Here is a 13095-nt window from a genome sequence, read left to right on the forward strand (position 1 = left end):
AAGTATCACAAATATGGCCTCTCTCTCTGCACTTTCACTTCTGGGCACAACACAGTTGTACAGGACTGTGGAGATTTAAAATAATGAATAATAAATGTTAACTTTCACACAAACAGGCCCAGCTAATTCTTCCTTTAAATTGTATTATTTATAGTTCTGCATAGTAAATTAGGATTGAACTCCATTGTATTAGGTGCTGTTTAAGCACAGATATATTCTCTGCCCCGAAGTGACTACAGTTGATAGAGAAACCTAGACAATGGAGTGTAACAAAAAATAAGAGGGAAATGGTCAGGGAAGATAAGGGTATAAGTAATAATCTCACATTGTTATATAGGCTAATACTGCACAGCTTCATGTTTCTGAATCATTTAAACATTTTTAATTATGGTTTTAAAGATTAAAACTGCTGTCTATTTAAACATCTTATCTACTTTAAAATATTATGCAACTTCACACCAACTATCCCCAATCACCCCCTTTAGCTATGTTATTAGTTAAAAAAAAAAAAAAAAAGGAACAAAAACTATCCTTACAAATTCCCTCAAATGAGGAGGGAACTTTCACAAACTTATTCCTTGAGTTGGATTGTCACTTTGCTGCACTTCAGGAGTGGCTCCATGCAGGTATCAGGTGCAAGAAGAGGGCATTAAGATCAATTAAGGAACATATTTTCAGACATCTCCATAGTGCGGAGCTGGGAAGATGACATTAATGCCACCGAAGCCTCTACTCAGTTATTCCCCTTTTCAATCACTTCCATACTCAACAGCTTCTCAATTCAAAATAGCTCATATTGTGGGACAGATGATATCTCTGCACTGAGGGTCTTGAGATTGTCATGGTTCTCTTCCCCTCAATACTCTTGGGTTAGCAGAAGGAAAACGGTGGGGCCATGTGATCCTAAAATCTTGGCTCTGCTTGGGGAGAAGCAGTGCCCCAAAGAGGCCAGGGGCAGGGGAAGGTTTGACTAGTCCCCTCCACCTTACCCTGTGAGATGCTGACAGCCACTGCCATCAGGACACTCACCTGAAGTAAAGAAAAAGCTTTGTGGAGTATAAAGTGCAGGTAACATTTTTAGATCCAAGGCTCACAGACCGTATTTTTCCCAGAGGATGATGCTGACCTACCATACACACTACAATTAGATCCCCATGGATGAACCAAGGCCCAATGTCGAAAGATCAACAACTTCTGTGTCTCACTTGCAGCAGCGGTGTTAGCCCATGAAAAAAAAAGAGTGAATGCCCCATGACAGTTCAAAATGATAGTTATGGCTACAAGCAAGGACACATTCCATTAAATACCCTACTCATGAGTTTCATCTGATGCTATTTCTTTTTTTATTTTGCAAGAACTATCAGCTTTTTCTTAAAGAAGAGAGCACAATACTTATTTAAAATAAAACAAAACATCTTTTCACTTCAGACTACTTGCACCATCGACTTCTTCCATGTAAAGCACAGATTTAAGAAAATACAGAATACTCTTTTGACACTAACATATAAAAAGATTATGTTTTTAGGGCTTTTTCCCCAGGATGACTATGACATTGGATTAATAACCTGAGAGATGGAAAATGAAATATGATGTGTCTGCATGCAAATTAATTCACTTAGAAAAATATAAAGAAGCTAAACATAGGTTCAATTGCAGTAAATCAGTTAAAGTCATTTACACTCTTCCATCGGTATCAAGAGCAGGAAAGAAAGCAGCATGTTGACTTGTATCAAGAGGTATATAACGAGATGCTAGTCTCCTCATAGTTAAGGAATTTCCTTTTATAAACCCAATTTTGAAAACTCAGCCTACCACCATTCTCACCTTACTTTGCAAAAACCAAAAATAGCTCCACTGAAATTTTCCATGCCAGTTCTTGGCCTAGTCTAAAATTTTCTTGGAAAGTTTGAGGCAAATCAGACAAAGCTTTGGGGAAATATGGGGACTAAAACATGTAGTGAAGTCACACTTTTGAAAGATGCTCCTAAATTTTTTTTGAATCATCTCTGAAACTTGAGCTATCAACTCTCAACAGGTTTCATTATGTTGGACAGGACTGAAGCCAGTCTAAGTTTAGGCATATTGTATTTGGGGGGTGGAATTTAGAAAGTAACTGTGCTTTCAAACACATAAGTCAGTCTGTAATAGGTGTTTTACAGAGTGGTCAGGGTCCAGATCTGGATGTCCAGGATATGATCATAAAGTTGTAGGGAGACCATTTGCGATGAGTGACAGCCACATGCACAAGGGGTCATACACAGGAAGGTGGGAATATATAGAAATCAATCGAGCCCATCTCTGCATACCTTGAAAGGTTCCCTAAACCCTAACCCTAAGCATAAACCCTAAACCCTAACCCTAATCCCCAGAGACTCCTGGGGACTGGACTCATTTGAGCATTTAAAAAACACATTAGGAAATTCCCAAACAAACAAGAAGTTATGGTTAAGCAGACAATGCAATTTACTACACCCTCCCCTCCCCCCCAACCCCAGTAATTTCAGACCTACTGGTCCATTAAGATGGGCTTCCAGGCAGAAAGAAAATGAGGTAAGTGGAAAAGGCAAACAGAACTGAAATGGATTAACACTGAGCTTTCTGGTAAAACACCAACATTGTTACTTCTCAGATGATAAATTACCTGTTCGAATCAGAGAAGAAAAGGAGGAGGCCTTTTACCTGTGATGTTGTTTCTTAAAATAAGCAGTTTGATACTGCCTTTGATTTTCTTGAGAGCAGTAACCACATTAGGTTTCCAGTTTATTCCCTCTGATTGTCCCAGAGCTTACCTGGCTCATTCCCCATTACGCTGGACAGAATAAAACTAAGGGATTTGAGCTCTCATGCTTCTGGATGTAAGCCAATGAACAGGGTGACAAAAAGTCTTGCACTAGGCTATGTTTTTCCATGATTCTTGACTAGTGTTCCTCAACTACTTCAGAATGATACAATGAATGGCACAGACACATCCATCTGTAAGACACTGATTTTCTTAAGTGTAACATGTGTCAGAGACACTAAGAAAGGGTACCCTTAAATATAAAACAGCTTTAAAAGATGCTTAAATTATAGCATCTGTTATATAACTATGGACAAGTCAAAGTGAAGCTCACGGAAAACCCCACGTGAACTGATTTTGTTGTTCTCATTAAAATTGGTATTAAAGAAAAATTGCAAAGGACTGTCATATCATGTCAAAATAACTAATTACTGCAGTTTACTTTTCAGTCATCATTCCATCTGCTGAGGCATTTAATAGAGCTCCTCACTGGAAGTGGGAATGACATATTACTAATAGGAAAAAATGTTTCATCATTCTCAGTGTTAAGGATCTGTAAGTCCTTTCTCTAACCAGTTTATCACTGAAGTGCCCAGGATATTTTATCTGTACAAATTACTAATTTTAGGAATAAGAAATCATATGGCCTCAAACTTTCGGATATAGTCTTATTATTGAACACATTTGTTCGCTTTGCACAACTTTATTTAAGGTGACTGCAAGATTTAAAATCTTGAATTTGTCAGGCCAAATTGATTTGCAGAAGTGTTCACCTTAACGTGCTGACCGTGAATTTTTTGTTGCTTTTTTCTCAAATAGCCTTTCAAAGAAAATTTAGAGGACAACACATTTTAAAAGCAGATGACTCACATGTACAACTTTACCCGTAGAATGTAAAGTAAATGCCATGCTTACTTTATTGTAAAGACTGAAAAATAATTGGAATAAGGATTCAAGTCTCTAAAAAAGCTCAACATTTCAAACCTTATAAAGACCTTAATAAATACCTTTGAGTGGTTTGTATCAAGTGTGCATTTTAAATTAATGCAATGACTATTGCCCATATGTTTTGTGTGTCTTAGAAGAGCAAGCCTAAAACGGAAAGACCACATGCTAAACAGATTTTCTGAAAATTTAGGAAATAAAAAACTGTTTTGTTAAAATCAGATTTACATTTGCAAATTCAATATCAAACACCTTATGTTTATCATTTCCAAACTGCACCTTGACATACCAATGCTTGTGCTCTCACATGCCACTGACCACACCGAAAACCACAGCACATCAACATGCACCTGGTACATTTAGTAGCATGGGTGATACACATCTTCTGAAAATGGGCCTTAATTCTGCAGAGATTTATATACTTAAATGAAACTACTCGCTGTGCGTGAAGTTAAGTTAATGGGACTAATCGCAGCAAGTAAAATTAAGCACATGCGTAAGCATTTGCAGAATTCAGTCCATAGTTGTACATTTGGCAATTCTCAAGTGACTAAGATTGATTACACTCACTTCTGTTTCCTTCCTAATTTTTCTAACTTTTAAAATATTTGAACATAAACTGAACATTTCCTGTTCATTTATCATCTCTCTCTCTCTCTTAGCAGATTTCTTTTTTGTTTTTTTGTTTTTCGTTTTTTGTTTCTATGAAAATAATTTGTTTCTATTAATTATTTCCTCAGGAAAAAATTACAATGGCACTGAACACTGGGTCTTTTAAATTTTTTTTTTCTACAATATTCTATCAGAGAGAAGTTTTGCTTGACTATATAGCTCTCAAATAATTGCTCCAAAATAGCTATAATTGCAAATAATTCCCCATTGCTCAGTATTACTGTGTATTTTTAATTTAATTTCTACTTTCTTTCATTGCCTCTCATGTTTAGTTCAGTTTTCCACAACATATTTAAATCCTCATAAGCAACTCACAGTCTCAGAACACTAATTTTATTATGCAGCTAACAAATAAAATCAATATTATTACTTCAACAACTATTACATTTTCATTTCTCCATTGTATAGTTTTCTCCACTGGAATCAACTTTTCTCTATCCTGTTTTCCCTATGCTTAGGGGCCACTTTTCTTATTCTCTTTAGTTAAGAAACAAGACAAGGTACCAATTATTATTAAGGTGCTAACATTTCAAATCAGCAATCCCAGCCAGTCTCCTTTAATTGCAATATTCCCACCTCATCGGCACCACAGCAGAGAAAATCAGTCTCTTTGTAAGTGCGTTATTAGATACAAAACACGCCAAAGGATCAGTGTAAGTCTATTATTCTCGCTCAGACAAGCTAAGTAGCAAACAAAAACTACATTTAGTGCCAATTAAGGTTGCAGCAGTACACATTTCATTCTCCCAGAAGTTAAAGGAATAGAAAGAAGAAGCAAGACTTGTACTTTATTTTTCACCTTCATATTGCCTATATCACTACTGATAACGCATTCTAAAACTTCACAAGGCTTTCACTTCCATCACCAACAGATCCAAAAAAGAAATATGTACCCCAGCTTCCTCAAACTTGCTCTCTAACACAAAAAACCTTATGGTGACCGCTCTTGGTTTTATATCAACAGATCAGTACACCTGACTATCACACAATCCAGGCATTTGGGAAGATCGTCTGCCTTGTCACTGCTGAGGTTCAGTGCCAATGTGGGAATCCATAAGCATGAAGGCCACGATCTTGGCCAACAGTGGGGACTGAAAAAATGACCTCCAGAGTTGAATCAGTCTTTACAGCATGTGTTAAGGGGCCAGCTTCAAGCTGACAACTGTCACAGATACACATTTTCAGTGGACCAGATACAGAGAGGGCCACAGTATACATGCTACCAGTGGTTACACAGGCAAAATGCATGACAAATGACTGAACATGTGTGTAGTGGTCCCTCGCTCTCCAATGGGGAGGGAGGCCACTCTGCCTTGTTGTAGGGGCGGTGGTCTTCGGGCTCAAGCCGACACGGTCCGTCTAACAAAAGCAACCACACAATAATAGTCTGGGCTCCTGTCCCCACCCGTGGGTGGGGGCCCGCTGACGTAGTCTTTAGCCCTCAGCTCACTCAGCTGGGGCTGACAACAAGTAACAGTCTGAGGCCCCTGCCCTTGGGGCGTGGGGTGGCTGGGCTAGTAGCACGCTATCACCTATGCCTCCGGGTCAAGGCAGTAAGCAAATATACACAATCTTTAGCCCTAGCCCTTTGGACAGAGCAGAGCAGGGAGCAGGCTTTAGCCTAAACTGGGGAATAGGTAGCCAGCAAGCACACAGTCAATAGGCTCTAGCCCTTTCGGGAGGGCAGAACAGGGAGGAGGCTTTAGCCTAAGGTTCAGGTTCAGGCTCACGCAGCCAGCAAACACACCATCAATAAGCCCTGGCCCTTTGGGCCGGGAAGAGCAGGGGGCAGGCTTTAGCCTAAGCTTGGAGCTCAGGCAGCCAGCAAACCCATATACTATCGGGGTTTGGGGGAGGTGAGCGCCCCCACAGTCTTGGGGGCTCCAAAAGGGGTTGATCATCCAGCACGCAGTGTAGGGTGCTGACAAGGGTGTTCGGGGGGCACAAGCCTCCTGGCCTAAGGTGGGGAGTCTGCCACCCTGGGATTTGGAGGGGCGGGGGACATGCCACCCTACTCTACTGCATCCCAGCCCAGGGCCCTAGCAGTGTCAGAGGTCTGCCACTGGGTCGGCAGGAACCCAGCCACAACACGCCGACCTAGAAGCAGTCAGCCCTGTAGCTGGCCAGTTGTCGGCTGCCCCTGGGTTACTTCCTCCCTCCCCAGGGTTTGGTACCTCAGGTATCCACCAGTTCTCGGGCTCCTCCGGGTAGACAGCCTATGGTAGTCCCACTAACACCTCATCTGGGTCCGTCTCCTCTGGGGGCAGGGTGTGGCAAAGCATGGATTTAGCTCCTGGGCACTGCAGCAGGGGAAGGAGGCGGCCATCTCCTTTGCTGGCTCCCACTCAACTGAGCTGCAGGGCCCTCCCTTTATACTTCCTGTCCCGCCCCATTCCTTCTGGTGAGAGGGGCGGGGCGGGTTTGGCTCCGCCAACCAACAGGAGCATAGTGGTCCCTTGCTCTCCAGTCTGGAGGGAAGCCACTCTATCTCACTACAATGTGTATTGATGATTCAGCCCATAACTTGCAGGTTAGTTTTTCAGTAAAAAAAAAAAAAAAATTAAAAGATGTCTTTTCACTTCATAGCTCTCCTACAACCACACCATCATTCCCTGCATAGATCAGCAGCAGGGCTTGAACCCTAGACCTTCAGACCCCTAGTTTATACCCCTACTGTAGCTGTGAGAGTAATTACTAGCTCTGTTGTAGACTAGCCAATGGGGGAGAACTTGACACACACTTTCTCTGTGGGCTTTGCAGGTATTTACTAGTCTACAGCAGAATATCAGTGACCAGAAATCCTACATTCTATCCCCAGCTTTTGGAGAAGAGTGTGATTTATAATGTTTAGAGATAGGATAAACTCTGAAAGGAATTATTGTACAGTGAACTAGATTGGGATTTATCCTGTTAGAGACCTGGGGTCTGGGCTGGAAATGACCTTGCATAAACTCTGTACTAACTTTTTTTAAAAAATGGAAGGCGTGTTCAGCAGCTCTTCCCTAAACATCTTTTGAGGTTGACGTTCATGGCTTTAGTCAATAATAAGGGTAGTGAATTGAATGGAAATGTAAATAGAAATTACAATTAAATTCTCCTATTATCTCTATCAATTCATTTTTGATCAAGCCACCATGAAAAATTCAACTAGTACTCTAAGTTTATATTCTATACTTCGGATTTTCCCATCTCAGTGAAATATTTTACAAAATAAAGATTTTAAGTATCTGTTACCACTGAATATTGTAACAGCCTGAACTATGATTCTGTTACTGCGGCAGATAAAACACACAGTTTTAGTTTCATGATAATTGTGGTAATATATCAGAAAAATAGCAAACTGCAATTGGAAAAATACTCAGTATAGCATAAATCACAGCTCTTATTCTTTAAGGTCAAAGCCTCCTGGCATTGACAATATAATGGTGATAAAACTAAGAGAGATGTCTAAAATAAGTTGGATACATAATCATAAGAAGAACAAATAACTATACTCTAGCCTACTTTTAAGTGATATCCTGTATGGCTCACCAAACAATGCGTTATTTTATGAGGCAGTGTAGTCTATTGGACTGAGTTTAGGTCTGAGAGCCATGAATTCCTGAGTTCTAATCTTGGCTCTGACATTCCCATGGGACCTTGGGCAAAATCATTTTACCTCTGTGCTTCAAGTTCCTCATGTATAATATATCCCTTCACAAACTGTTGTAAGTACTGTTTAGATAGAGCTTTGAAAACCTAAATCCTTTGAGAGATATTATTGTATTTTAAACTGCACAAAAACTCAGCCCACAGGACTGAATTCATGACAAGTTCTTAGTGAGTGCCATTTTAGGTAGCAGAATTAGATCTGTAAAAGTATTTGTGGGGGAAATCTTTTGAATATATTGAATGGGAAAGTACAGGTAATTCAACAAAGAGGGTAATAAAATAAAAGGGAAGAAGAGGAAATAGAATCATCAATGAGATTACATTCTGACTCGGCAAAGGCTAGAGCATAGCATGGTAGAGCAAAAAACAACTCTTAAAATAAATGCAATAAAAATATCTCTGACTCTGTCAAGCTTCCTTCCCCACTCTGAACTATAGGGTACAGATGTGGGGACCTGCATGAAAGACCCCTAAGCTTATTCTTACCAGCTTAGGTTAAAAGCTGTCACCACCAAAGTTTTACACAAGGAACAGGGAAAGAGCCCACTTGGAAAAGTCTTTCCGCCCAAAATATCCCCCCAAGCACTACGCCCCCTTTCCTGGGAAAGGCTTGATAAAAATCCTCACCAATTTACATAGGTGAACACAAACCTAAACCCTTGGCTCTTAAGAACAAGGAAAAACCAATCAGGTTCTTAAAAGAAGAATTTTAATTGAAGAAAAAGTAAAAGAAAAACCTCTGTAAAATCAGGAAGGGAAATACCTTACAGAGTAGTCAGATTCAAAACATAGAGAATCCCTCTAGGCAAAACCTTAAGTTACAAAAAGACACAAAAACAGGAATATACATTCCATTCAGCACAACTTATTTTATCAGCCATTTAAACAAAACAGAATCTAATGCATATCTAACTAGATTGCTTACTAACTCTTTACAGGAGTTCTGACCTGCATTCCTGCTCTGGTCCCGGCAAAAGCATCACACAGACAGAGAGGACCCTTTGTTTACCCCCACTCCAGCTTTGAAAGTATCTGGTCTCCTCATTGGTCATTTTGGTCAGGTGCCAGCGAGGTTATCTTAGCTTCTTAACCCTTTACAGGTGAAAGGGTTTTTCCTCTGGCCAGGAGGGATTTACAGGTGTTTACCCTTCCCTTTATATTTATGACAGACTCATTTCTTGTAGAAGTGGGGCTCTTAAGGAGTGATATGAATGAACAAAGGGCAGTGGTCCGTGCACCTGCTTAGGAAGATCATCTAATGCATAGTGTCTACTGTCAAAGGGATCAGTGACAAATTATTTACAGGTTTCAGAGCAGCAGCTGTGTTAGTCTGTATTCGCAAAAAGGAGGACTTGTGGCACCTTAGAGACGAACAAAATTATTTGAGCATAAGCTTTCGTGAGCTACAGCTCACTTCATCGGATGCATTCAGTGGAAAATACAGTGGGGAGATTTATATACATAGAGAACAATGGGTGTTACCAAACACACTGTAACGAGAGTGATCACTTAAGGTGAGCTATTACCAGCAGGAGAGCGGGGGGGGGGGGACGGACGACCATTTGTAGTGATAATCAAGGTGGGCCATTTTCAGCAGTTGACAAGAAGTCTGAGGAACAGTGGTGGGTGGGTGGGGAGGAATAAACAAGCGGAAATAGTTTTACTTTATGTAATGACCCATCCACTCCCAGTCTCTATTCAAGCCTAAGTAAATTGTATCCAGTTTGAAAATTAATTCCAATTCAGCAGTCTCTCGTTGGAGTCTGTTTTTGAAGTTTTTTTGTTGAAGAATTGCAACTTTTAGGTCTGTAATTGAGTGACCAAAGAGACTGAAGTGTTCTCCAACTGGTTTTTGAATGTTATATTCTTGACGTCTGATTTGTGTCCATTTATTCTTTTACGTAGAGACTGTCCAGTTTGACCAATGTACATGGCAGGGGGGCATTACTGGCACATGATGGCATATATCACATTGGTAGATGTGCAGGTGAACGAGCCTCTGATAGTGTGGCTGATGTGATTAGGCCCGATGATGGTGTCCCCTGTATAGATATGTGGGCACAGTTGGCAACGGGCTTTGTTGCAAGGATAGGTTCCTGGGTTAGTGGTTCTGTTGTGTGGTTGCTGGTGAGTATTTGCTTCAGGTTGGGGGGCTGTCTGTAAGCATGGACTGGCCTGTCTCCCAAGGTCTGTGAGAGTGATGGGTCGTCCTTCAGGATAGGTTGTAGATCATTGATGATGCACTGGAGAGGTTTTAGTGGGGGCTGAAGGTGATGGCTAGTGGCATTCTGTTATTTTCTTTGTTAGGCCTGTCCTGTAGTAGGTGACTTCTGGGTACTCTTCTGGCTCTGTCAATCTGTTTCTTCACTTCAGCAGGTGGATATTGTAGTTGTAAGAATGCTTGATAGAGATCTTGTAGGTGTTTGTCTCTGTCTGAGGGGTTGGAGCAAATGAGGTTGTATCTTAGAGCTTGGCTGTAGACAATGGATCGTGTGGTGTTGTCTTGATGAAAGCTGGAGGAATGTAGGTAGGAATAGTGGTCAGTAAGTTTCCGGTATAGGGTGGTGTTTATGTGACCGTCGCTTATTAGCACTGTAGTGTAGTGTCCAGGAAGTGGATCTCTTGTGTGGATTGGTCCAGGCTGAGGTTGATGGTGGGATGGAAATTGTTGAAATCATGGTGGAATTCCTCAAGGGCTTCTTTTCCATGGGTCCAGATAATGAAGATGTCATCAATGTAGCGCAACTAGAGTGGGGCATTAGGGGACGAGAGCTGAGGAAGCGTTGTTCTAAGTCAGCCATAAAAATGTTGGCATACTGTGGGGCCATGCGGGTACCCATAGCAGTGCTGCTTATTTGAAGGTATACATTGTCCCCAAATGTGAAATAGTTATGGTGAGGACAATTGCAATTCTTCAACAAAAAGACTTCAAAAACAGACTCCAACAAGAGACTGCTGAATTGAAATTAATTTGCAAACTGGATACAATTAACTTAGGCTTGAATAGAGACTGGGAGCGGATGGGTCATTACACAAAGTAAAACTATTTCCCCTTGTTTATTCCCTCCCACCCCTCACTGTTCCTCAGATGTTCTTGTCAACTGCTGGAAATGGCCCACCTTGATTATCACTACAAACAGTTTTTCCGCCCCCACTCTCCTGCTGGTAATAGCTCGCCTTAAGTGATCACTCTCTTTACAATGTGTATGGTAACACCCATTGTTTCATGTTCTCTATGTATATAAATCTCCCCACTGTATTTTCCACTGAATGCATCTGATGAAGTGAGCTGTAGCTCACGAAAGCTTATGCTCAAATAAATTTGTTAGTCTCTAAGGTGCCACAAGTACTCCTTTTCTTTTAGAATATTTACAGTTTCTTCCATACACTAACTTATCAGACCTGGTGCATCATTTCTACCATGGTGTCTACAAGAAATGAGTCTAATGTATTTCACTCCCAACATTTGCGGGGCACAAAGGTGACTGAAAGAGTGGGAGAAAGCAGTAGCAGGCAATGTGCTCACACAAACAGGCAGAATCTGTTCATTTGTACATTAATAATGCAGCAGTACAGCTGTCTCTTATAAAATACTCAGACGTTGCATCAAAGCTTGGATCTTTGAACAGTAAAGTCCTGGTAGCTGAAATGAATATATTTAATTTGTTTATTCCAAGAGCGAAGAAGGCTGACCGAAAGGCAAAAGGCAATCTTGAGCCAGATATATTCCTGCTGAGTATGTCCTCTGAGCTCTTGAATTAACTAAGCATTTTGAGGATCTGGAACCAATCTAATAATATCCCAACTTAGTATTTCATCTTTCATTTATTTTTCAAATCATCCTAATATCTTGTAAGGACATATCAAATTGATCATAAAAAACAATGAACTGCAACAGTCGCAAGTAAATAATTTTCCAAGCAAAGCTTTGAAATTTAATGCTTATATTATGGTATTAAAGTTACTCTCCTTTGTATTACTTACCCTCCATGTATACATGCAGAAGAAAAAAAGACTATAATATTTCACCCCATATTTTCTATTTACATATGTGTCTTATCTACCGAGTGTGTGTAGGCGATGAGGAAGATGCTATAGGCTCTGGGAGCAGAAAACAGCATAAATGGATTTAATGGAGGGGATGGTGCTCAGTGCTAACATATAATTGGGAGGGAGAGGTGTCCAGCATTAAGATATTGTTTGGGAAACGGCGTAAATTGAAGTAGCCTGGTAGCATGTTAGGAGGCAATATGAATTAAATTATTCATGGGGAGCTACTCAGAGTTGATTCACCGGTGGGGAGGCAGCATTAAGTGTTTTAATTGTGGTTAGGAGGGCCGCCCAACGTTAATTAAAACTGCCTCAATAAATCAATTAATTTTGTTTTGTTAAATCAATTAATTAATCTGGGCAGGGCTCCCATGCATGGCTTGCAAGGGGGCAGTATATTTCAGCAGTTTACATCTTCTTAGCTATTGCATATGTAGTATTTAGAGAAAAGTAATAACATCATAAAAATCAAACTACTATTTTTGTGTGAAATAAACAAACAATCTAAGTTCTACAAATATAGGCGACCTTAAAAAAGCAGCCAAATTCTTCCCTCCTCTACACTGGTGTAAATCCCATTGCAAACAACTACAATGTCCTCACTAATATCTGCATCTTGGAACCCAATCCCTGTCTATCCATCTTATTTCAGAATCATTCCAGCAATATAACCCATTCTCTTCTGCTAACAATTTGAATAATCTCTAAAAAGAAGAAACTAATGTAACATGAATTGTACTAACAAAGCAGTTCTATAACTTCATTCTGTGTACTCCCTCTTCTCTGCTCCATATCTAATGTCATTTCCCCTGTCTTTTTTAGGCACATTTAGACTGTAAGCTCTTTTGGCCAAAAACTGGCTAAAGTTTTCAAATGTGGGCACCCAAAATAAGTCCCTATATTCATAGTTAGGCACTGGAGTAAACAGTCTGGTTTTCAAAGATGTGGAATTGTGTCTGCCTAGCATTTTTGAAAAATAGGCCATTCCATGCATGTTT

General features: G+C 40.3%; 1 protein-coding gene across 7 annotated transcripts in view; it reads right to left on the bottom strand.

The window, feature by feature from the left end:
• TBC1D22A (TBC1 domain family member 22A) overlaps positions 1–13095 on the bottom strand; it is a 454341-nt gene that overhangs the window by 103568 nt on the left and 337678 nt on the right. The gene's annotated exons all lie outside the window — the stretch shown is intronic.

The sequence above is a fragment of the Caretta caretta genome, chromosome 1 (genome assembly GCF_965140235.1).
Source record: "Caretta caretta isolate rCarCar2 chromosome 1, rCarCar1.hap1, whole genome shotgun sequence".
NCBI lineage: Eukaryota > Metazoa > Chordata > Testudines > Cheloniidae > Caretta > Caretta caretta.